This window comes from Heterocephalus glaber, unplaced genomic scaffold, assembly GCF_053883595.1.
Source record: "Heterocephalus glaber isolate CG9 unplaced genomic scaffold, H.glaber_assembly_v1.0 deba00000621, whole genome shotgun sequence".
Classification (NCBI taxonomy): Eukaryota; Metazoa; Chordata; class Mammalia; order Rodentia; family Bathyergidae; genus Heterocephalus; species Heterocephalus glaber.
In genome coordinates, this window is record NW_028258153.1 from 4,103,077 (window position 1) to 4,126,786 (window position 23,710).

The 23,710-nt window shown below is 37.7% G+C and overlaps 1 pseudogene; it reads right to left on the bottom strand.

The window, feature by feature from the left end:
• Nucleotides 1-7,853: 7,853 nt before the first annotated feature.
• On the bottom strand, nucleotides 7,854-8,537 carry LOC101704889 (meiotic nuclear division protein 1 homolog pseudogene; annotated as a pseudogene).
• Nucleotides 8,538-23,710: the final 15,173 nt, after the last annotated feature.

A 23,710-nucleotide genomic window follows, 5' to 3' on the forward strand; every position in this document is an offset into this window, starting at 1 on the left:
CCCCTAAACAAAGTTTTAGCCTTGTGCTTTCTTTCTGAAGAAGAAACTCATTCACCCCCATCCCACCGCACTCCTGTTCCCCAGCACCTTGAAGGTTTTCTGTCACTTTGAGTCAGCTTGGGCAGTGTTTCATCCTGACCTAAAGTTTCCCACAATCTTTCCAGAAGAGAATTTTTATTTACATGATTATTTTAGGTTTATTTTGCTTTATATTTATTGTGCTCAAATGCCATTATTCTCCATACCAAATTAGAAAAGATTATTTTTTAAAATGATATTTAGAGATAAGCTTCCATTCAATAAACATTGACTGGGCCCTTTCTTTATGTAAGATTATTTTTTAATGTAGGGTTCTGAGAGATCTTGAGATGAAGAGGGTGGATATCTTGACCTCAGGAACTTATGGCCCAGAGAAGAAGCCAGAAATACACAAACTAAATTCATGAGTGCTGGAAGTGTGGAAAGGAAAGACTGATTCCCACCTAAGATGACTAGAATATGATGAATGTGGGTTTTGATCACTGATTTCGAGCTGACATGGATGAAGACTCTGAGTCTTACGCTGTATCTTGCTGATGATTAAGGCCATGTTTATCACTCATTTTTAGAATAGCCAAGGCTTCCGATCACCGTTCCTGTTTGTTACACAAGTTAAAAACATTTGGCTAATTCAGTGTCATCTGACAGATGCTTTATTTGCTTTCTAAAAACTGTGATAAGTTTTTCAAAATGAAGAAATTGAATCAAAACCTGGAAATATATTTACAGAATGACTAGCTGGGATAAGAAATCATGATTATACTGTATTTTTCAAATGCAGAGCTTAACCTTTATATTGCTCAGAATGAATAGAAATGGATCACATTTTAAAAATCTATACATCTTATTCAAATGTTAACCTAATTCCCCTTCTGCTATTGGCCCTGTCTGGCAAAGATGAGGTTGATGAAGTGGAATTCAGGGGTGCCCTTTGGGCTATGGTATCTCCATTCATTTTCAGAGGAGTAAAAGTTCAGGTAAATGACCCCGGAATCCTGACTGTGATGATGTCCATTTTACCATTCAGTTTCACTTGGGAATTCTGATGCTCCTGAGCTGTGATGATGAATGAAAGGAAATTATTGAATTGTTCTCTTTTTATTTATTCTCAGTAACAACTCAACCATGGGTCCCTGAAGTCTTGGTGCTCAAATGTGGGGTGGCAGCCACATCATGGTGGAACCTGTCAGAGATGGCAGAGTCTGATGCAGATCCCACCCAGCCCAGAACTCCTGAATCAGAGTCTGCATTTGCACTTGTGATTTGTATTTCCCCAGGTGATTTGTATGCATGCTAAGTGGTGAGAGGCACTGAGCTAGAGAGTCTGACTTAAAGGGGAAATAATTAAGAAAAATACCACATCCTGTAGAAATTCAGGGCTGATGTCGAAGAAAAACAGTACCCCTAAGAGATTAAGGATCCCGAGAAGTTTTTGCGTGTGTTGTTTTGCCATGATATTTAAACAGGTTGATTTGATCAACAATCACTTCCATAAGGAAAAGAAGCACCATTTCTCTTTCTTCCACTGAGTTCTTTATGGTTCCACGGAACTGCTTTTGATAGGCCTAAGGCCTGCAGTTTGTCTCCAAGACAGAGACAAAGAAGAATAATAGCGTGCTGCTAACACAAACAAGAGGGTAAGACTCGATAATTCAACTGCCACCTGCCAATTCATCCTCCTTTTAAACTCAACCCTGAAGATTCCCCAGAGCCTGGATATCTCCCAGCTGGCCCATTCTGGACATTCAAAGGACTGTGCTGAGATGAAAGTTGCTAATAGGACCATCCAGGACAGTGGTATCTCTGCCCAGCAGTTGCTGGCAGCTTTCCTCTCTGCTAACCATTAAGGGTTCTTCTCATCCATCAATGCTTGCTTTTGAACTTTGACTCCCAGACCAATTCCATGCCAGAATAGTTAATATCTCCAGATCTCAGTGTTCTGCCACATTTTTGAGCAGTAGAGTTGACTTGTGAGCTCATTCACTTTTCTTTGAGAGAAATCAAATATATGTGCAGATGTGAGTAGGAGAAAAAGAAAGAAACTTGCCATGATCTGGGTTCCTTCTCAAGCCTTCAGAGGCTCTGGGGAAAGAAAATGAGATGCTGGGTCTATCCAATGGAAGACACTCAGGGGAACTCAGCCAATGATCCAGATGTGAGGATAATATTTATTGAAGGCAGGTTCTACACATATGAGTTGGGTCTTTTATCTTCTGTTGCACTCATCTTACCAGCGAGTGCAGCCATGTGTCTTTGTGTGTGACTGGATGGGATGTTACTGAAAGGCTCATGTTTCAACATTTGCCATGATCACTCAGGCAGCCTGTAGCCCAAGGGGACCCAGGTAAACTCTCTCTTCTCTCTCTTATTAGAAACTTTCAATGAATCAAAATAAGCATATGTGCCAGTCATAGCTGATAAATTTACCCATGCATAGGTAGTATGTAAATTAGTGCCCTTTTCAAATTTTTCCAGAAAAATACATAAAATTAAAGAGCCTGGGATTCTAGATGGTTGTTCCCTGTGAGATCTTGGGGGGCTAGTACTTTATTTCTCTGACCTTGGTGCAATTGTTTTTAAAACAAGCCTTACTTTCCTAGGAATAGTGATCTGGGCGGTACAAAGAGTTAATAAAAGGAAAGGATGTTAGGGTTCGTGACGAACAAAGGTTTTCATATTCACTCGCACTCAAGGAAACAGTGGACTGAACTCAGACAAATGGGCTACTTTCCCTTGAAACATCTCAGCCTCCATTATGTGTTAGTGCAGAGAATGAATAAAAAGAGATAGAGCACACTTGCTCTCCCCCCAACCCTTGGCTGAGACTCATCCTTACTGCAGTAGATTTATTTACATCCCCCGGAACATACTGAAAAGTGCCATGCTGCATGATTACCAGGACATGACAGGATGATATTTTGTGATCCTGTGATCCTGGAGGAAGCTCAAATTGTTCTTCCATTTGTCTTGCTCGGTAGGACTGTCCACAGGCTGGGTTAGTAAAGAAATTGTTTATAGCTTGGATCATTGCACAGCTGGTCTCCTATATCTTCCAGGCTACATTTAGGTAAAAGCAATTAGCTCACAGTTAAAAGCCAATCTTGAATGCAGAATATGTTGGGTAATACACTGACCTAATGGAAGAAAGCTGTTTTTTCATTATGATTTACTGGGAAGTAAGATTTGTATAAATTTTACACTAGTGTTTTAAAATGAAATTATTTGCTTGGAAGGGAACAAAATGCTTCTCCATCTATTATATGACAGTCAGTTTAAAATATTTCTGGAGGCAGCTTCTAAAGGCTCAGTTTGTGTCCTTTTTACCTAAAGAAATGATATAGTTGTTACAGCCATTAAGCAGGACCATTTTATTAGAAAAATATTAAAGCTAGAAAATTGGTGCTTATGGTGTTTGTACAGAAGCTTTGTAATTGAATGTTACTGTGCAAAAACAAAAATGCCAGTGCACTATAAATATGTTCTACTAAATGGAATCATAACAGGATAGTATTTCAAACTTTGAAGCATTCTAGGATCAAAAGAATTCTATGTTAAAAAGAGAACAGGCAGTTTCTAATTTCTTTGGCTTCTAAGAACTAGATTAGAATTAAAAAGAAATAATAAATTTTCAATTCTGCTTTAATAGAAGCGACGTCAACGGTCCTGAATTATTACTTTTAGAAAGCTCTCTCAAACTGCAAACTTATTGACATGTTTTCTTTCTCACATTTCCAAAACTATCAGTAAACTTTCTCTCTTGAAAATGACACATCCAGTTCATGTCTACTTTGGGGAAAAACTGTTAAATTATTTAACCTCAAAATGAGCGATATCTCAGCCTTCATAAGGGCGGTTCCTGGAATCAGTCTAATTCTGAGTGCTCATTCCTGGCTAGGGTTTATTATTACTAGAAGAATACGCGCTGACAGGCAGAGACTAAAAGGTCACAAGGAAGGTCACTTTTAAGCAGAAATGTGATTTATATGCTATAAAGCACTCTATTATTATTAGATAGAATTGGAAGTTCAGGGAAAGAATATGGGACATGAAAACTCTCCTCTTTCCGAAAGATGAGACAGATTTTAGGGGGAAATTATGCTATGAATTTTCATTTCACCAAGAAGGAGGAAGCATAGTCACTAGTGCAGACAAAATTAGCGACAGATACGTAAGCTAGAGCAATTTTATTGTGTTTTAGGTTAAACTAGCTAAAATACTTGTTTTTGTATGGTTAGGGAGGTATTGTATTTACACACATAAAGTAATTTTTTTCCTTAAATTACTAATTGTTGATTTGAATGTAAAAATCTATTAAACATAGTGTTCCATGTAGCTAAGAGCCACTGTCTTGTGGGTAATCAGTCAGTGCTTTGTATGTTTTTGTATTGTTTTATTTTTCTGTATGTGTGAAGAGAGAGAAGAGAGAGGAATCTTACCTCCAGTTTAGAGTCAGTGCTAGAATGCGATAGATTTTCAAGAGTCCAAAGGAGATTTAGACTTACCAAACCCTAAACAGCAAAAGAGGGCTAATAAATTATGATGACATTCATCAGAAACCAGAAAGTGGGTCTGTTCCCTCCCTGAAGTTAGAGGTCTCGGCCAGGTTGGCACAGGCAAAAGGGCTTTCTTGCCTGGAGTGGTATTCCAAGTTCTTCAGTTTGTCCATCTGCAACCTGCTGAGTATGTTTCACATTGGTGATGAATTATGCTCCGTTTCCTCAGTCTAATCCTTTTCATTTATTTATACTTTATGGAGGAAACATAAAAGGCTTCTTACAAAAATCCAACTGGTTTTGATAAAGCTTGTCATGTGCAAATAATGGAGCCTAGTCAGGGCCAAGCTTTTCTGGAAATTCATACCTTCTAATAATAATTAAAAGAAAAAAAAAGAAAACCAGAAACAAATAAGAAATACATTGAATTGGATTCAAAGCATGTTTGTGGCTTTGAATCAGTGTCAATAAAGCATTTTCCATCAAAAAATGTTTAAACATGGCAGTGTAACTAAAACCCATGTTCAGCTTGAATTTTAGATTTTTCAAATAGTGAAACCATGACTTCAGTTTTTAAGCCTAAGGAAGAAAGAAAACATTTCATTCTCAGTGAAGCATTATATTAATAGTCTGTATGAGGAACAATGAGAAAGAACTGGGCAGGAGGATGAACTTTTGCTCAATAAAGGGCTTTAAAATAGGCCAAAAGAGGATTCTCAGTAAGACGATTTTAATTATTTGAAAGAAGCAAAATTTATATGAACAAATATACATACTTTGACTATTCATGAAACATACATGTCTGAGTTTTGATTTTCTGGGGTTTTTTTTCCCAGAATGTATCCCAATGTGTAGCCCAATAAATATTTTTAAATCATATTAATAATAGTATATTAATAACATAAATAATTTGATGTTTAAATATTAAATGTCTGAAAAGCAATAATCACATTTTTGTTGATTTGTCTTTTTCATTTTATAGTCCTAGTAAATTATAAGACTATTTCAGCTAATTATTAATGGTTCTACTTAAAAGGTTTTATTTGCATTGAAATTCTCATGAAATGTTTCCTATTCTTACCTTTTATTTTCCCAATAGTATGTAGCTTCTGTTCATACCAGTAGCTGTCAACCCTGGCTGTATAGTAGACACTTTTAGGAGCTTTTAAAAGTACTGATCCTGGCCTCACCTCAGACCTGCTGAAACTAAAACACTGAGGGGTGTTTTTCGGGGAACTGTGTTCCTCAGGGGATTCTCATGTAGAGAGGTTGATACCACCTCTCTGTCCACCGCTTTATGGGGTTAGATCAAAATCCACTTGTGTAAAATATTACCAGGGTTCCAAAATCTTACAGTCACTGACATGGCCAGAATTATACCCATTTTTTGATCCCTGCAGGGGACAGAGGTAGGATAGGGAACAGAATTTCAGAGTCCCGCATTTGAATCCAGACTCTGATATTTACTTAATATGTAATGTTGATCTTTCCCATAAGAAGGAACTGAATAGTAACTTTCTGAAAAGACTATCATAGGAAGATTAAGCAAGATAGCAATGCTGGGAGAATTAATACAGGTTCCCAAATACATCTCTAAATAGGTTTGTCAGAAAGGTATCTACACAATGTGGGTGATAAAGGACGATACCCAGCTTCTTTGTTGAAGTGATCTATAGGGGCAAACAAAGCAGTAAAATAGCTCTGTGACCACAAGGAAATATCAGTTAATTAGGGAAAAAGAAATTTACATCTGAGACCTATCTATTAGAACAAAGGAAATGGAGAGTCATCAAGGTTTCCTGGAACACCTAGTGGATAGGAAGATGCATCCAACTTTGAGGACTGCCAAGGTGAATACATAAGCCCTCTTCTCTCCACTCCCATCTTTCTTTCTCTTATTGTTGGGGCCCGGTGGTATGTTGTAGTAGCAGTTACTCAGGTCAAACACCTTGCAGAGCACTACCGTCGTCACTATATATCCAGAAACATTGCTTCATTTTCATTCTCCACCATCTAGTTTTCTCCTCCACTATCTCACTTTTATATTCTGTGTCTCAGTATTGATTATTCCCATCTTGCCTTACATGTGACAACTACGGAAAACAAGTTATAAAATTGTCCTTGGTTTTACAATGATAAATGAAACGCATTAAAATTCTTCAATCAAACAAGGTACGCAGGGGATTTTATGTTGTTGTCTTTTTGTTAAAACAGTGAGAGCAAAATAACTTAATGAAATAAAAACATAAGAGCTAAAGGAGCATACCTCTAGTAGAGAAAGGGAATTATTTCACAGAAGCAGTATCTTCACCATTCTATCTCCATTTGATGTCAATATTGTCAGCCATTTATCTAAAAATTGTAGTATACTTGTGCATATACCCCAGATACTCCATGTAAAATAAAGGAATGGGAAAGGGGGACTTGAAAGAATAAAGAAAACTATACTGTAGCTGTCATTGAACCAAATTGTGGTTTTATAATTGAGAATATATTCCTGGTCTATAAAAAAACCCCACAGTTTTGGAGTAAAGTTGTTGCAGGTCCCTTTTTAGTAGATATCCCCTGTCTGCTGCTGGAACACATCAATTGTATCTTCCTCCTCCATTTCCAACTGTGGAGGGAAGTCTGTTTCATTGGCTATCCATCAAATCAGAATCTGATCTGCCTCATTGACAAACCCTGCCATTCACAGTAGGTTTTCATTGGTTTACTAAGTGTTATATGCTGCTTAATCTTTTTTTTTTAAAGTTCTTTATTTTTTCCCCCCATTAAGTTTATTGGTACATTTTAGGTATAAAATACATTTGCATACAGTGTTGGGATCTTGTACCATTACATGATGTATCTTGGTTCTTTTTTTTTTCCCCTTCCCCTGCCCTCCCTTCATCCCCTCCACCCTTCCCTATTTTCAAAGATTTTGTTTCCATATTTTTCCTTTTCTCATATTTTTTCTCTTCATTCCTTTCCCCTACCTCTCCCACTTCCCCTGCTCCTTTAGACCTTTACTTCCTATTACACAATATCAATTATACATTTTAAAAATTAAAATGTCAAGATCTAGGAGACATTACCACAGATTTTACAGAATTTAAAAGGATATAGAAAGCATATTACAAAAATTTGTTTTGAAATAAATTTGACAACTTCTAAGAAGTACCTTGGAGGACAAGTTAATGAAACTAACTCTGGAAGAAATACAAAATTTCAATAACACCTATTTTTTTTGTATTTTATACTTTAGAATTAATAAACTAACAACCCAGTACAGCCAGTGAAATGTTTCAGAATTTACATATTTACAAGCTTGGAAGCCTCTCCCCACCACGGAACGTTTTAGTCTATGTAGTCAAAGTCTTTCGGAATTCTAAAATTTTTATCAATTTTATTTTCTTCAAACTCAAATTTTCATTTGGCCCACGATTTGATAGCAAATATATTATCAGTCCATCTGTTAGCAGTATCTTTGGCCACGTTATTTGCTTGACGTATTTCTTCCACAACTTGTGGGTCACATTCTTTGTATTTTTCTACTTCTGCCTTAAGCTGTTCCCTTTGGTCCCGAAGTGAAGAAAGCTCTTTTGCTAGCATGGTTCGTTTTTCCATCTCATGTCGGCCAATTTTTGCTTTCTCAATGCTTTTCTGCAGGTTCACTTGTTTTGGGGTTCCTTCAGACAACTGAGATTACAGAGCCTCCAATTTACGTTTCCTTTCGTGAAGCGCTTTACTTGGAAAAGCCCAATAATAATTAGACGTTCCAATCCTCTCACAGTCCACCATACCATCATCAACTAAGCTTTGAAGAACTTCTTTTACTGACATAACAGTAATTCCTTTCTCTTTGGGAGCAATCTTCTCCAAGTCTTTTAATTGAAATACATCTTTTGTCTCAAAAAATATTTGCATCATCCGGGCTCTCTTTTCTGCTGCACTCAGTCCTTTTTTCTTTGGCATGGCACGGGTGGCGGGCCTTCCAGTGGCGAGCCCTGCCGGGGGCGAGGGGCGAGTTTGACTTTCTCAATAACACCTATTAAATAAAGTATACTGCTAGCTTGAAAACCTACCTATACGACAACAGCAGGCTCATATACATTTTAACTGATAAATTATATCAAACATTTAAAGCAGAAAAAAGAAGGAACACTTCTCTCCTCATTTTAGGAAATCAACATTGTGCTAATCCTAAAACTGGATAAAGATAATAGAAGAAAAAGGTATGAACATAGATAGAAATTTGTTTAACAAAATAAACTATTAGAAGTCAGATCTGGCAGTATGTAGAAAGTGGATTTTTTTATAGGGATGGCAGTGTTAGTTCAGCAGAGGAAGATTCACCCCCAAAAGTCATCATTTTATCAGAGGAAAGGAAAAAGCCATATGATCCTGTCACTAGTTGGAGAAAAAGTATTGGACTAAAATTCCACAGCTGTTCATGGTAAAAGCTATCAGGAGACTAGAAGTAGAACAGAACCTTCTCAACAGATTGAAGACATGTACTCCATATTTCCAGTGAGAATGCCTTATATGAATGGAGAAGATACAATGCTTTCTCCTTAAGGTGGGGAACAAGGGCAGATATGTTTACTCTTTATCTGTCCATTAAACTTTGAAACATAGGCCCAATCAAAATAGTCTGGCAATAAAATGACACAATTAGGATAGGATTGGCAAGGTAGAAGCAAAATCTTTATATGTAGATGAAATGATCATCTACAGAGAAGATACAAAGAAATCTCTAGGAGCCCCTAGAACTTGTATTTGAATTTAGCAGGATTAGAAAACATAAGGTATATATAAAAATTCAGGTCTGTGTATACTTGCTATAAATGAAGAATTGGATATTGAAATTTAAAAGTTATGTAGGAGTACAAAGGACCTAGGAAAGTTAATGTTGGAAGACGTTTAGTACCTAATTTTAAGACTTCCTCTAAAGCTACAGTAATCAAGGCAGTGTTGGTGTAAGGAAAGACATATAGATCATTTGACTAAAACAGAGAATCTAGAAATACAACCACACATATATGGTCCACTGAGTTTTGAAAGATTATTTAACATTAGCATTTTATAGAATATAAACTCAATTCAAGAGCCGAGGAAGAGATAGTGTTTTCAGCAAACGGCACTAGAACACCTGGTATCCATATATAAAAAATTAACCTCAACCCTTTATTTCCATACATGAAAATAACTTGAAGGGATCTATGAACCTAAATAAGAAAGCCTAAAGTATAAAATTTTAAGAAGAAATTATAAGGGAAAATGTTTATGAATTCAAGGTAGGCAAGAACTACCTGGGATACAAAAAACCTGATGTATAAAAGAAGGAAATGATAAATGAGATTGCATCAAAATTTAGAACTTTAAATGACACCATTAAAATGAAAAGTAGTCCTTAAACAGACCATATTTACAATGCATACAACCTATGACCAGAATATATAAAGAACTCTTACAGCTCCTTAATAGACAACCCAATTAAAAAGTAGACATAAAAAGATGATAAATAGCCAGTACACCACAAGGAAAGGTGTGCAACTCTAGAATCAGAAAAATACTAATCAGTACAATAACAAGATTGAATTATACACTCATTAGGGAGATGAAGTTGAAAATTTTAAAAGCCTTGTCATGGCTTTTTCTTTTTGTTGAATTCTCTCTCTTTGCCTTTAATTTGTCACCCCCAATGGATTCATTCTGCTGGGCTTCCTGGGGTTGTGATCCTCATTGTCTTTTCCTAGGGTATTGTCTAAAATTTTTTGGAGTGCCGGTTTGGTATTGATGAAGTTCCTGAGGTGCTCTTTATCATGAAAGTATCTTATTTCTCCAACAATTTTGAAAGATAGTTTTGCAGGGTACATCAATCTGGGTTGGAGGCTGTTTTCCTTTAGGGTTTGGAATATATCACTCCAAGCTCTTCTTGCCTTGAGGGCTTTCATTGACAAGTCTGCTGTGATTCTTTGTATGTGATTTGTTTCTTTTCTCTAACTGCTTGTAGAATTTTGTTCCTCTGTTGGATTTCTGGAATCCTAACTATTATATGCCTATGTGTAGATTTTTTTGATCAAGGCTATTTGGAGTCTTATATGCCTCACTTATCTGTATGTCAAGTTCTTTTCCTCTGCTTGGGAAGTTTTCTGCCATCACTTCTGTGAACAGTTTTTTTATGTCCTCTGAACTCTCTCCTGTTTCTTCATTGACTCCAATCAGTCTTATGTTATTCTTCTTTGCATCATCTAGCAGCTGCTGGATTGATTTCTCGTGTTCCCTTACAATTCTAAAGCAATTTTTTTTTCCTGGTCACTAATTACAATCTTATCTTCTATATCTGAAATTCTATCCTCACAGTGGTTCATTCTGCTGCACAGACTTTTGATGGAGTTTTTAATCTCTTGGAAATATGTTTGCATTTGTTTTATGCATTCCATTTGTTTCCTACGTTGGGTTTCCAACATGTTCCTCAGATCCTCTATTTTTTTTATCTGTGCCCTCTCTAGATTTATTAATCATGTCTTGTACCATGAGCAAAATCTTTGCTGTTATCTGGGTAATTATTTCTGATTTCATTTTTCCCAGATCCTCTTTTGTTGCCTGTTCAGAGAGTCCAGGTGGTTGAGTATCAGATTGTTCCATCTTGTTTCCCTTTGGGGTTGCTGTAGGTGATCCGGAAGTCTGTTTTTGAGGCTTGTTTATGTGTCTTCTCATTTCCTGGCACAAGCACAGCTCACCTTCTATGCCCTAGGAGCAGCGGCAGGGGAGTTTCCTTCCAGGTGCTGGGACTGGCTCACCTTCTCCTCCCTAGGAGCATGGAATCTATGCTGCTTAATCTTAAACCATCCTTCCCCACTACCTTCAAGTAATATGAAAATTGTTCTCAGTCTTGACTCTTCCTTGGACTTTTCATCAGCTACTGTGACTGACAGCCTAAGTCTCCTTAGCTGCTGCTTCACAAAAGAGGTATCGAGTCCACAAGAAACCAGCACACCATCCATTTTTAGTACATTGAACAAGAAAATTTCTCTGCTCCTGCAAAATTAAATAAAATAATCTCTTATCCATGTAGTTAATTAGCTCACTTTCTAGTTTTATTTTTGTCTTATTTCCTCATTTTTTCCATGTAAATATACTTTCGGACTGTGAAATTTTTACATGTGATACTTATATTAAAGTTTTTGGTAATAAAACCAGACTGGCACCACTAAAATTGAGTTTTACTAGAGATTCATCAAAATGATCTTTTAAAATATTAGTTAAACTCGTTTCACACTAATTTTAAATCTCCATTTTAGTTTGCACTTTAACCTTATGCATAGCTCTGGATATAGATAAGCAGTAGCTGATCAGCAGCATTAGTCCTAAAAGTTATTATAAGTGAAGGATATAAAATAATGATGACAATGTCTTCAAACTGGATATAAATTATTCAGAAGTAATCAAGTTTAAGTTAAATTTACCAGAATCTTTTGGGGGAGGGAAGGGGAGGTAAAATTACCCACTTTTCTAAAATTCATTTTATTTTGTTTTATTTTTATTATTAATACATGTTTAAAGTACATAATGATTATATATTCATCATAGGAAGTAGATACATGTATATAACACATCTTACTTCTTTTTACATCACTTTCCCTCCTCTCCCTCCATCTCTTATTACCCTTCCCATTTCCAAAAGAGCTAAAATTTATTTTAAAAGAGAAATCTTAAAATTATATTAAATCTTCTAAAATTTAGATCTCAGTTTTTTATATCTATGACATACTATTCTCTGGAAATTGCCCCAAGCATTCCTCAGAGATGTCTTTCGTTTCTCTTTTTATCCACCTGCCAACATGAGACTGTGTTGATCTACTCAGACTTGCACACATGTACTTCTGCATGTTCCACTGCTCCCCACACTGCTTCATCTCCATTGAGTTTTGAAATCATAACATTTTCAGGCTAATTCACCTTTGCTACATATTAGTCCCTATGAGAGTCAATGGGAAAACACCTCAGCAACTCTCAATGAAAAAGGGAAGATAGGCACTTGTAATGCACAAGACAGGTTTGATTTGTGAATGTTTGTAGCTTTTATTCAGAGAAAAATTCAAGAAGCATATTTGAGACATGGAAACACATGTTTCCCTTTCAAATACCTCAACTCTAAAAAAAATCAGCCTTTAGACATGGATGTGGGTAACAAGCACTGCCTCCATCCAGATGAGTCTCCAACCAGGTAGACTTGTCACCTGGCAATTTAGAAATTAGGATCTGAACAGCTAAATAATCAAATAGATCTGCAAACCTCTCAGTGAACCCTAGCCAATGCTTAGATGTGTTTTCAGTAAACCTGGGCTGAGTTTGGCCAATTTCAAAGCGATTTTATGCTTACAGATGGAAACCCAGCTCAACTCAGCAGTTTAAATGAACCTGAAACTCAAGGGCCATCTCCAGAGGTCTGAACTCAAGCAAATCAAAACAAAGTAATGATTCCCAGTGAACACTGGAAGTCCCTGATGCATTGTCTTGGCAGAAGCTGAACATAGATTTGTTTTGTATTATTTAAAAGTGATAAGTGGGAAAGTTAAGAAACATTCCCAAAATAATTTGTCTGGAAGGTCTGTATTATTCAGGAGCAAAGTGAGTGGACTTTCAGGCATTGCTTCCTATACATAAGCACATTTTTCAGAAAACAATTGGTAATATTCAAGCTACTATAATTATATTCATGTTAACAAGCTTAGACTAAAATGGCTCTTCCTAAACTATTACACAGATAGGGTTATGGGCCTTGATGCCAAAAGTTTTCTATAACCCTGGTTTCAGAAATAGAGTATCTGGACTGAATTATTCTGGCCATAGTCCTTGACATTTGGATTTGAACCCTATTTCAAGTGTTCTGGCTGACCACCAGCTTCCACGTGGTGTCAGGTCAATGCCTTCCATGCCTGATGTAGCTGGACAGCCTCACATTGAGAACACCTGGGATTCAGGCAACTAGAAAAGAATTCCTTGGCTTCTGAAAGATGATATTGGCTTCTCTCTAAAGACTTTAATAAATAACGATGCCAGTAGTTCACAAGAGAGGTCTGTGTATGTGTATTTATCTTTTGGTAATGTTTTCCATGGCATCAGGGAACTGTACTTTGGAAAATAATTTCTATAATTGGACCAGCTTTCAATTTCTAACAAAAGTCAATTCTTTTCCTGGTTTAAAAAAGTTATTAAAGACTGAAGAATCTCAATTTGTTTATAGAAGGGAGAGGAGAAAAATAATGACTGCTGTGTACTAAAAAGCAAATATTGTCATATGGTATATATTTCCTAGATATTTTTATGAGAATTAAATGAGAAAAAAATCAGTTCTCACTACATATTGGGGACTTGCTAATTGTCAAATTTCCTTATTGGGTCTATTATCACCATCGTTTCTCCTGTCATTTCTCTTTTATCACAGCTCATTGTCATAAACAGTGATGCCCTCAACTGCCTTCCACAAAAGAGAGAGATCAAGGCAAAGATTTCCATGCCTCAGTCCCCTATTCTTCACCCTTGGCTTCATTTCTAAAAGCACCTTTTCTAACCCATCACCTGGGTGTTCATAGGAATCTTCATGCTCTTTTGAGAAACTTTTCTATTAAAATTCTCCAGGTAGCCTCTAATCTACATATATCGATCTTTTCTTTAGAGAAAATGACTGCTAGCCACAAATATTATATGGAATATCAGATAAGCAGGCCATTTAATTTATTTATAACAAGTTTATTCCTTTCAGAGGGGATCTTAAACCATGCTGCAGATTAGAAACATTGGGAAATGAAGACCAAAACAAAACAAAAACCCTAAATCTTAGGCTCTAATTAGATTGATGAAACCAGAATCTCTGGGGCAAGAGCACTGGGATTACTTTTTAAACACTGTTCTAGTATCACTCCCATAATTCCAAAATGTAGACAGCATTGAAAACCACTGCATCGCCTAAATCAGGATGCTTCTGCCTGCTTACAGATTTATAGAAATCCTTGAGAATTTAGTATAGATACTTCCATTAAATGTGTGTTTTGTCACAGGGCATTTTCCTGCAATAGGCTTTCTAGAAAGAGGCAACACTGATGTTTCAGACATCACATGTTTTATGTCAAGTTCCTGCAGCAGTATGATTTGATAGTCTGTGAAATCTATCAAGTCCGCATCCCAGCATGAGTAGACGGAGTGTAGCCTTTTAAGATAGTCAGTGGTCATCACTAGATTATGGTTTGTGAGCCTTTGACCTGGGAATTTTAGTTTTTATTATTGTGTGAAGTAAACTGAACAGTTAATTTTTCTCTCATTACCCAAATTGCTAAAAGAAATACCTATAAGAAAACTTATTCAATAAGCTTTTGTTAGTGTTTACAGTGATCAAGGTTAATATGCCCAGAACTAGGAATACCAAGACAAATAAACAATATTTCTATTTTGATGATCTCAGTGTAGAAGAAAACATTAAAGTGTCAGGACCTTAATTCCATTCAAACCACAGCTCCTGACTTAGAAATATGAAAGATAAGTTCTCTACAAGAAAATATATTTTAGTGATGATCATCCTGAGTTTCTCACTCACTGATTAACTTCCGAAATTCCAAGCAAATGGTCACATGGAATCCAAATGGTGGCACAAAACAGAAGCTTCTTTTCTGACATGCATTCTTACTCAGCCTGAGTCCTCTGCAAACAGATGCTAAGTCAAAGCTTATATTCAATCCTAAAGCAGAAGCAGTGAGTAGAAAAGGAGAACGCAGCAGGAAAAGACACAAAGCAAACCTAAGGTGGCATGGTACTGAGATGGTCACAACTTCAGGAGAGCATGGCCAGTTTCTAGACAGACTATGTGGAAGCACTGCCCCTTGAAACAGTTCCTCTTGGGTGAAGGCAAGTAGAGGAATTGAGAGGGCCTCTCCTGTCTCCCACTGCCCTACATTCATCTCTCTGTCTTCAGTTCCCTAGTTTTCTGAGATTTATCTCCTGGTATTGTTCTGACACTCACTAGGGAAGCAAGGTTCCATATCCTTCTCTGTGGTATTTCCTCTAGATCCAGAAACAGTAGAAAGATCCACATCCTTCAAAAGACAAATAATACAATGTAGCTAATGAAGCTCTTGCCCCATCAGCTGTGAGGAGAGCTGTGCCAGTGTGTATATCTCATGGTTGGTTATAGAGGATTATCAAGCCAGTGAGATGAAGCAATGGCGGTGGTGGCCTGTCTTATCCTTGAATAAGCAGCTGAGAGCTCGGGGTTCAGCCAGGCAAATCTGAGGAGACAGCATTGATTTAGCTCCAGGTAATATGCCTGCCAGATACACACAGGAAGATGTGCCTTGTGATCTACTAAGTCAGATATGCATGGTGAAGTATCCTTTAACTACTATGAAACTCTTCCAACAAGGTAAAATCAACCAGAGAATGGTGTTGAAAATAGACCCCAACCCCATTTTCTTCTTGCAACTTGGACTTTGCTGGTCTGAGCTCACTGAGTTTAGAAAAAGAACAAGAGGAGTCAGAGTGGATAGCCAGCTCAAACACTAGTTCCCTCCTAATCTCTCTAAACCCTTTTCCATTCACAGTACTGACTTCCCTCCCCTCTGCCTATCCATGAAATACCAGTATCTTCTAGTACAGTCTTTCCCAAACTTTCTCTTGAAGAGCGTCCTGCAATCGACACAAGTTCCCTGCTCCTACTTCCCAAGCCATCCCAGATCAAATAAGTTTATAAAATGCTATTTGCTTTCCTGTTTTGTTTCGGTTTTGTTCTTAAGCTTCTTTTATCAAGTGCTGATTGGCTGTCAAGCACTGCCCTAAGCCTTTACACTCTATTCCATGTAATCCTCCTGGCAGTCTTGAGGCACATAGGATTATTATGTGCCTTTTGCAGACAAGGAAACTGAAACATAAAGTGGATCAACACCTTTGTAAATGGCCAAACTAAGATCTGAACTTCAGTATTTCTGCTCCAGTGTGCGTTTGTAAGCAGTGAACAGTAGCTTCCATGCCCATTATCCTATTAGAGACTCAAGAAATCTCTGGAGTGTAATAGACTCTAGTAGTGCAGTAAAGAAAGTTAGTTAATGTTGTTCAAGCCCGTATTTTCTAAACATATTTAAGCAATTTGTTTTATTGTGTTTGCTGTTGAAACAAATCCATTAATCTGCTGAAAGGTAGTGTTGCTTAAAACAGAGAGTTAGTATTGCTGGTTTAATACATGGCTGTTGGTTCTTTGTTCTTCCATATCCTCATCCTTGGTGAGTCCTTGTATGTACTATGGTGATTTAGCTTGAAGATTCAAAAAGACAGGCAGATTAATGGTATATACAGAATTTCTACGTTTTCAGAAAGATGTAGTTCATAGCAGGCCCTTGTGGAGAAGAGAAGCAATTTCACAACTCTTGCTCGGATCTGGAATGAACTGCAGCCTGCTTGCTCATTGAGACTCTCTCAGTTCACAGTCTAACATCTGTGCCATTTTGAGCCTTTATTTCTGTGTCTTGATCACTTTTTTGTAAGTGTATAGCATAAAATAAAATAGCTAAAACATGGCCAAAAGTGTGACCAGAACTGCTTCCAAGCTCTCATTCTATAAAAGGTTGAAATAGTTTCATGCAGCTATAGTTGACCCCATCAACAAGCAAAGAAGGTGAGAGATTTTGCTGTGAGTGCCATTCCTACAACTGGTAGTAATTCCAAACACACTTATAAGACACTTCAACCTGATTCCAATCTGAAAACTACCAGGAAGTTAAATGCACATCTGAAATTTACATCTGAAGTAATTCCCAGGCATATCCCCCTCTTTCTTTATTACAACCCCTATCAGAATAACAACTCTCATCATTTCAATGAGTTTCCAGATGAAGAAACAGATTGAACTCTTTCTTCCAAAGCTATTGGATTCATCAGTGCTGGAAACCTGATTAGAAGCCCAGTCTCTTGTTGTCCCTTTACTCTTTCATATGTTGGTGACGTTCTCAATTTAAGATCAGTGACACTGCTTTGATCTAATTCTTCATGATGTTGTTTAACTGTACCTGAGAGACCTGCCCAACCTGTGTCTCACCTGAACCTCTGCTTGCATGATGCTTCTACAACTTCACAACACCAGGTTACCATAGCTCCTACTACTTACTGGCCCAGGCCTTGGAAACCTCTAGCTCTACCTGTGGCACACTGACAGTTTGTCATAATATAGTCAGTTTCCGGGCTACTTTATAGAAAAGCCACATATACTCAAGTGAGATGAGTGATTAAATTTATTCTAAATATTATAAATGTCATATTTCCTTGTTATTACCTCTACTCCTCTAACCTAGGCATGAGGGCACTCTGTCCTGAGGAGGAAGAAGCAAAAGCACATTTCAGGACCACTGAAGAGGTGTAAGGGTGTGTAGATTAGATGAATTTCACACCAAATTCTTTCTATCTACTAAGCTGCAGCTTCAGTTTTACCAAGGTTTTCTGGTAAGGGAAATTTTATAGCAGAGAAGAAATATCATTTCAGCTTGAAGGGTGCCCTGAGAGAGAGGAATCTGATTTCAGAATTTAGAATATGCACCTTCTCACTTTGTGATTGTCACTTTATTTATGCTTGCACTTAACTCAACTGTGGCTTCTGGGGATTCCTTATGTCATTAAATAGCAGTGATCCAGGAGAACAGAAAGGGAGAGGCTGCTTTGTTTACTTTTGTTGCCATCCAGCATTTCATCTAGAAGCCCAAGGGAGACGTCTGGCTGTATTCACAACAATGATGACAAAAGTTTAAATAAAGGCAGCAGGTTCCCTTTGCTTTGCAGGATAGTAAATCTGAATACCTAAATGGAGTCTCTTGGAGGATTTTTATTCATAGATGTAAAATGCAAACCTTGATGATTCATTTTTCTTTAGTTTTATGGAAGAAGCAAAGGAAAAGGCAGAAAACTAGAGGTAAAGATGCGAAAATCCTTCATTAGAACTTTTTCTAAACCCCTTTTGCTTTCTACCTGTCCTTCTGGAAGCTGAAGAACACAGATTCCCCCAACACATGAAATTCTGTCTTCTCCCCTTCTAATAAGGAATCTTGGGGATTGTGTCAAACATGAGAATTTTGTAAGTAAAGGAGTGTTTTCTCAAGGTAACTCACTGAGATGGTATCATCTGTGGGTGTAGAGTCCAGGTCACCTAATCCCTGGCCCAGTATTTTTTTATGCTATATGTCCCAGTTTATTTTACTCACCACCTTGATTGGATAAAGGGGCTCCTAGAGAGGTAACTGGGTCATGGAGGTGACATCCTCATAAGTAGGTTAATCTGCTGATGTTCATAGCTGAGTGTGCTATAAAGAGGTAGGGCCTGGTTGGAAATGGGTCGCTGGGGTCATGCCTTCGAGGGTACCATGTGTTTCTCGCTGGCACTCTTTCCCTGTACTCTTCTTCCCCACAGCCATGAGGTGAGCAGCTTCACTTTATAACACTCTTCTGCCATGATGTTCTTGCTTTGGAGTCATCCAGCTGTTGACTGAAACCTCTGAATCAGTGAGCCCGATTAAGTCTCTCCTCCTTTCAGTTATTTTCCTAGCAATAGGGAATCTGACCAGTACACTATGTTTTATGGCCTCCCTTCAACATCTTCAATTTAATTCTTCCCTAGAGGCTAAGGACATGTACTGTATGTCTAGGTTAGTGAGGAAAGATGCTGGGTAGAAAGTATACACACAACACAAAGACACATGTACCAGTAGAATCCATGATATTAGTCTTACAATTTGAGTTTTCTGAAGTATATTATCTTTCGTTTAAGATAAATTGAATATTGAAGTATTGAAGACAGGGCCTGGGGCATCAGGAGCCTTTTCTCAAGGTTTATTGCTCTGTAGGCTTTAATGAGAATTGTTTAAGAAAGTAGGTAGATCCAGAAGCTAAATAGAAGATTTAAAAACCAAGACCATAAGTTGTCCATCTGAAACCAGGCTGCATTGGAACATCCAGATATACAGGCAATGAGAAAGAAACCCAATGTGAAAGTATTCATTGTTGATGAACTTTTAAAACTCCAGAGGTGAAGGACAGCTGCAGCATCTTCTGTTTTAGATGTAAAACTCTTCCAGTCTTAGGCATGTGCAGAGAGGCACCTGCTCCATCTTTCCAGGTTGACAAAACCATGCAGAGACTCTCTCTGCTTCAGCTCAGGGGGAAGCACACCGCTATTCTCTCCCACTCCCCATCCTAGGCCTGGTGGGCTTCTCTCTTCCTGATTATTTAAGTCATTGGCCATGACAGGAACTAGAGGGTTTCTATTATTTGTTATGACTTTGCAAGAATTACTATAAAAGGACAGTTGACTCAGCATTCTTAGCTGTATCAAATGAGTTCACATGAGACTGGATTATTTTTCTCCTTTATGATCTGCTCTTCTTCTATAAAAGTAAATTGAAGTAGTTGTAAGTGTCCTATTTTGTTTTGTTCTTCATAGCTCTGTGCAGCCATGCATTCTCCTTTCTACCTTTGCAAGAAATATCATGGATTAATTATTTTAAAATCTTACATATAACTGAGATTATGTCATTTTAAAGTCATGGCTTCCATAAAACAAATGTCAATGTAGTTTTTGTGTGTGTGAACTTTGCCTTTTAATTTCTTCCCTGAGCTGGTATTTCTTTCAGATGACTTCTTCTATTGACACCTAATTTGGTTTTGGCTTTACATATTTTTAAATACAGTGGGTAAGCAATTTCTGATTCCATGGTCAGTTAATTTCCAGCTATAATAAGGAAAGTTCTATGATGCACCAACTTCTCTGTTTTTTTGTCCCTACTTGTGCACCCAGACGTGAACTTGGGATTCTCGCCTTGCCTCATTTGAGCATCAAAATACAACCTGGCCAATGAACCCAGTATTTTGGGCTGATTGGCAAGAGTGTTCATTATTCCATGACTACTACCTCCCATAAAGCCATCTCAGGAGTGTGTTAGACCATGAGGAGAACAAGGCAAAGGAATATAGTTGTACAAGTCCTAAAACCTCATTATTATAGGAAAAGTGAATCAAATTTCTGAACCCTCTTGATTGGTGGCCAGAAATGGTGATTTCCATTCCTTGTTTATGATCATTTTCCTCATTGCTATATTGTACTCAATTGCAATCTTTATTTCCCACATTGTTATTGCTAATGGAGTAATTGATGAAGTATGCTCTGCTAAAGTGATGTGCATTTTTTTATAGCTGTCTTCTCTAGGCACAGTAAAAAACTTAAACAGCCTTGAAATTAAATGTAATATATTTGCATCTGTATAGTTTTTATTTTAGCATCTGGAAACCATTTAGCCAGTTATTTATTTGAAAACTGGCCTTAGAGCAGTAAAAGGCCAGGGTCCAAAGCCATGCCTGTACTGAGCTACTGAATCAGGCCCAGACTAGAAACTGATTGAATCTAGCCATTCAGATGACCCAGAGGGAAAGGGATGTTCTGATACAAATTGGAATTCTTACTGATTCATGAAAAACCAGAAACACAGTCTCTGTCACCTGAGATTTAATTCTAGCTCGAACTAGCACTAGCATGTGGACAGCAAGCAAGTGAATTCCTTACTGGTTTTCATGAGTTCCTTGGAATCTCTACCATCATAGGGATCTTGGGAAGGAACAAAAATATGAACAAGTTTAACTTGCTATTAAAGGCATCTGCACTGTATTTTTCACATGAATCTCCAGGGATTGAAGAAAGGAGTTGGATGGTAATTGAAAATTTGGAGAAAATGCAATAACACTTTGGAGTCAAGTTTTTTAAAAGACAAGAAATACATATGAAATATCTGAGAGAGTCTTAGAGAAAGTAATTGCTTACATTTCAGAATAAAGTTGTGAGGTCAAATGTCTCTTCGTATCCTGACTGATACATAATTGTGTTCAGTAAATCTCAGCTGGGTCCTGCATTACCTCTTACCACCCCACCCCTTTCTTTCTCATTTCTACCTTCCCTTTCACTTAATTTTTCGGAATGGCTTATATTTATGACAAATTCTCATAATGTTTTTCACTCTTAGGGTTATAGAACAGCTTCACATCTTCCTGATGCTTCTGCATGTTTCCTGATAACACAGTCAGGGAGCCATAGCCTTAGACCCAACTTCTCATAATTAATGGAAAAATTATTTGCTATACAAAGGTGTGGCTTATAGTCCACCTTGAAGAATACTTTGGCTGATATACTGAGGTACATTTTGTGGGATATAGAAAAACTTTATAAGGTTGTTGTACTCAGGCAGATCCTTTATAAAAGAGTGAGTACAATGTCAGGTTCCGTAGTTAAAAGGAATTCCAGAAAACTGGGAAAAATTTCAACAATACACCTCTGGGGACCCTTGAAGAGATGAAGTCAAAGAACTAGAGGAGACATTCTTCAGACCCTGTCTTCTTAGAGTTAAAGAAACTGAGGTGAAGAAGAATTTATGTTCTAGCTACTATCTTATCCTTCCTGGATCCATGCCTCCAAGTTCCACAAAACTTAGCAGTTCAACCTCCTCCACTGGTTTCTAGCACTGTATCTTGGCACCATAGCTCCCATGGCTGTCAAAATCTAAGATGACCCCTCCTGAACTTCATTTTCTGCTGTTCTTCTCTCTCTCTCTCTTTATCTTTCTCTCTCTCTCTCTTTTGTACCAGGGATCAAATTCAGGACTCTTCCCTTGCAAAGCAGGCAGAGGAACCACTGAGCTAAATCCCTAGCGGATGCAGACATTTTCTCTCTCTCTCTTTTTTTTTTTGCTGTTCTTGACTGGTGTACTTCATGTTCCACTTGTATGGGCTGGATCTGTGATTACTTCTAATAGAGAGAATTCAGTCAAAGGAATGAGATTGACTTCCATTAACGGTTTGTAAGAGACTCTGACTTCCATCTTCAGAGTGCACATTCTTCTTGCAGGCTTGAGAAAGGAAGCTGCTTTGTCCTGAGCCATGCTAAGGATATGTGCCCTTGGTGAAGAACGAAGGGTGTTCCCCAGTCAACAGCTGGCAAGGAACTGAGACCCTTAATCGACGGCTTTCAAGGGACTGAATTCTGCCAACATCCAGAAGACTCTGGACCAGCTGGGCACTGAGACTAAAGCTTGGCCCTGAGCAACAGCTTGACTGCAGTCTTGGGAAAGATGCCAGAGGACCCCTTTGTCCATATTTTTGGCCCACTGAAACTATACATAGTAAGTGTGTAGATGACTCCTACATACATTCTCCAATGTCCTTATCCCTCACCCATATGAAATGAATCATGGTTCCCAAGCCAGTTTTGGTTCCAGAACCCTATTAAAGTATTTACTCAGCTCTCTGTTACTTAATCTCTGCCCTGTGCCACCATTTGGTCTTTGGACAATATATTGTGTGTATTGCACAGCCCATGTTTCTTGTTGTTTTTCCCCTTCCTCCTCTCTTCTGTCCAGCTATTAATCTGAGGTCCTGGACTGCTTTTCTCCTGCTGCTGGTCTACTCGTAAGAAAATGGGATTTTTCATTAGTCACTTGTGGTCAGTTGTCAGAATATATGGTGAAGTTGCCTTTGTTCTTGAACTCCATGTAGGCTAGTGGTACACCATCCCTGCCCACCTTAATCTATCATTTTAGATCCCTGTCTATCTAATGATCAATTGTTGGCTATGTTTCTAACCCATATACACAGGCTTTTATCAGGATTTTCTCAGGTATGTCTAAAACTCTGATCCGATCCAAAGCATTATATGACTGAATAAAAGTATTATCAACACTGTCTGTGATATCACTGTATCAAGGGCTTAGAGGCAAAGCTAAGACCAGACTTTAAATTTCCTTATCCCTAGTCGAGTGATTTCTCTACAGTTTTTACTGCTTCCCTCTAAAGATAAAAAGACCACAGATTGTCTGGCCCAGACAAAATAATCAATGATAATTTTCAAGTATATTCACAAAGGTTTCTGGTTTCCCATTTCCATTGTGGATGGAAGAAAAGGCTTTAAGTGGTGTGCTACATACTGAAAATTATTTATTATGACAATCTATTCTTGAAAATGGCTATGAAAATTCCTTCTAGGGTAAATTTGCTTCCAGTTACAATTCATCAGTATTGTGTTTGAAGGCAGAAAACGGCTCAAGTGACTTTAAGCATCTAGCGTGATGCTTCCTACCTGGTATGAATTTAACAGTTTAAAGAAAAGTAAATCTAAACTTCAGTTA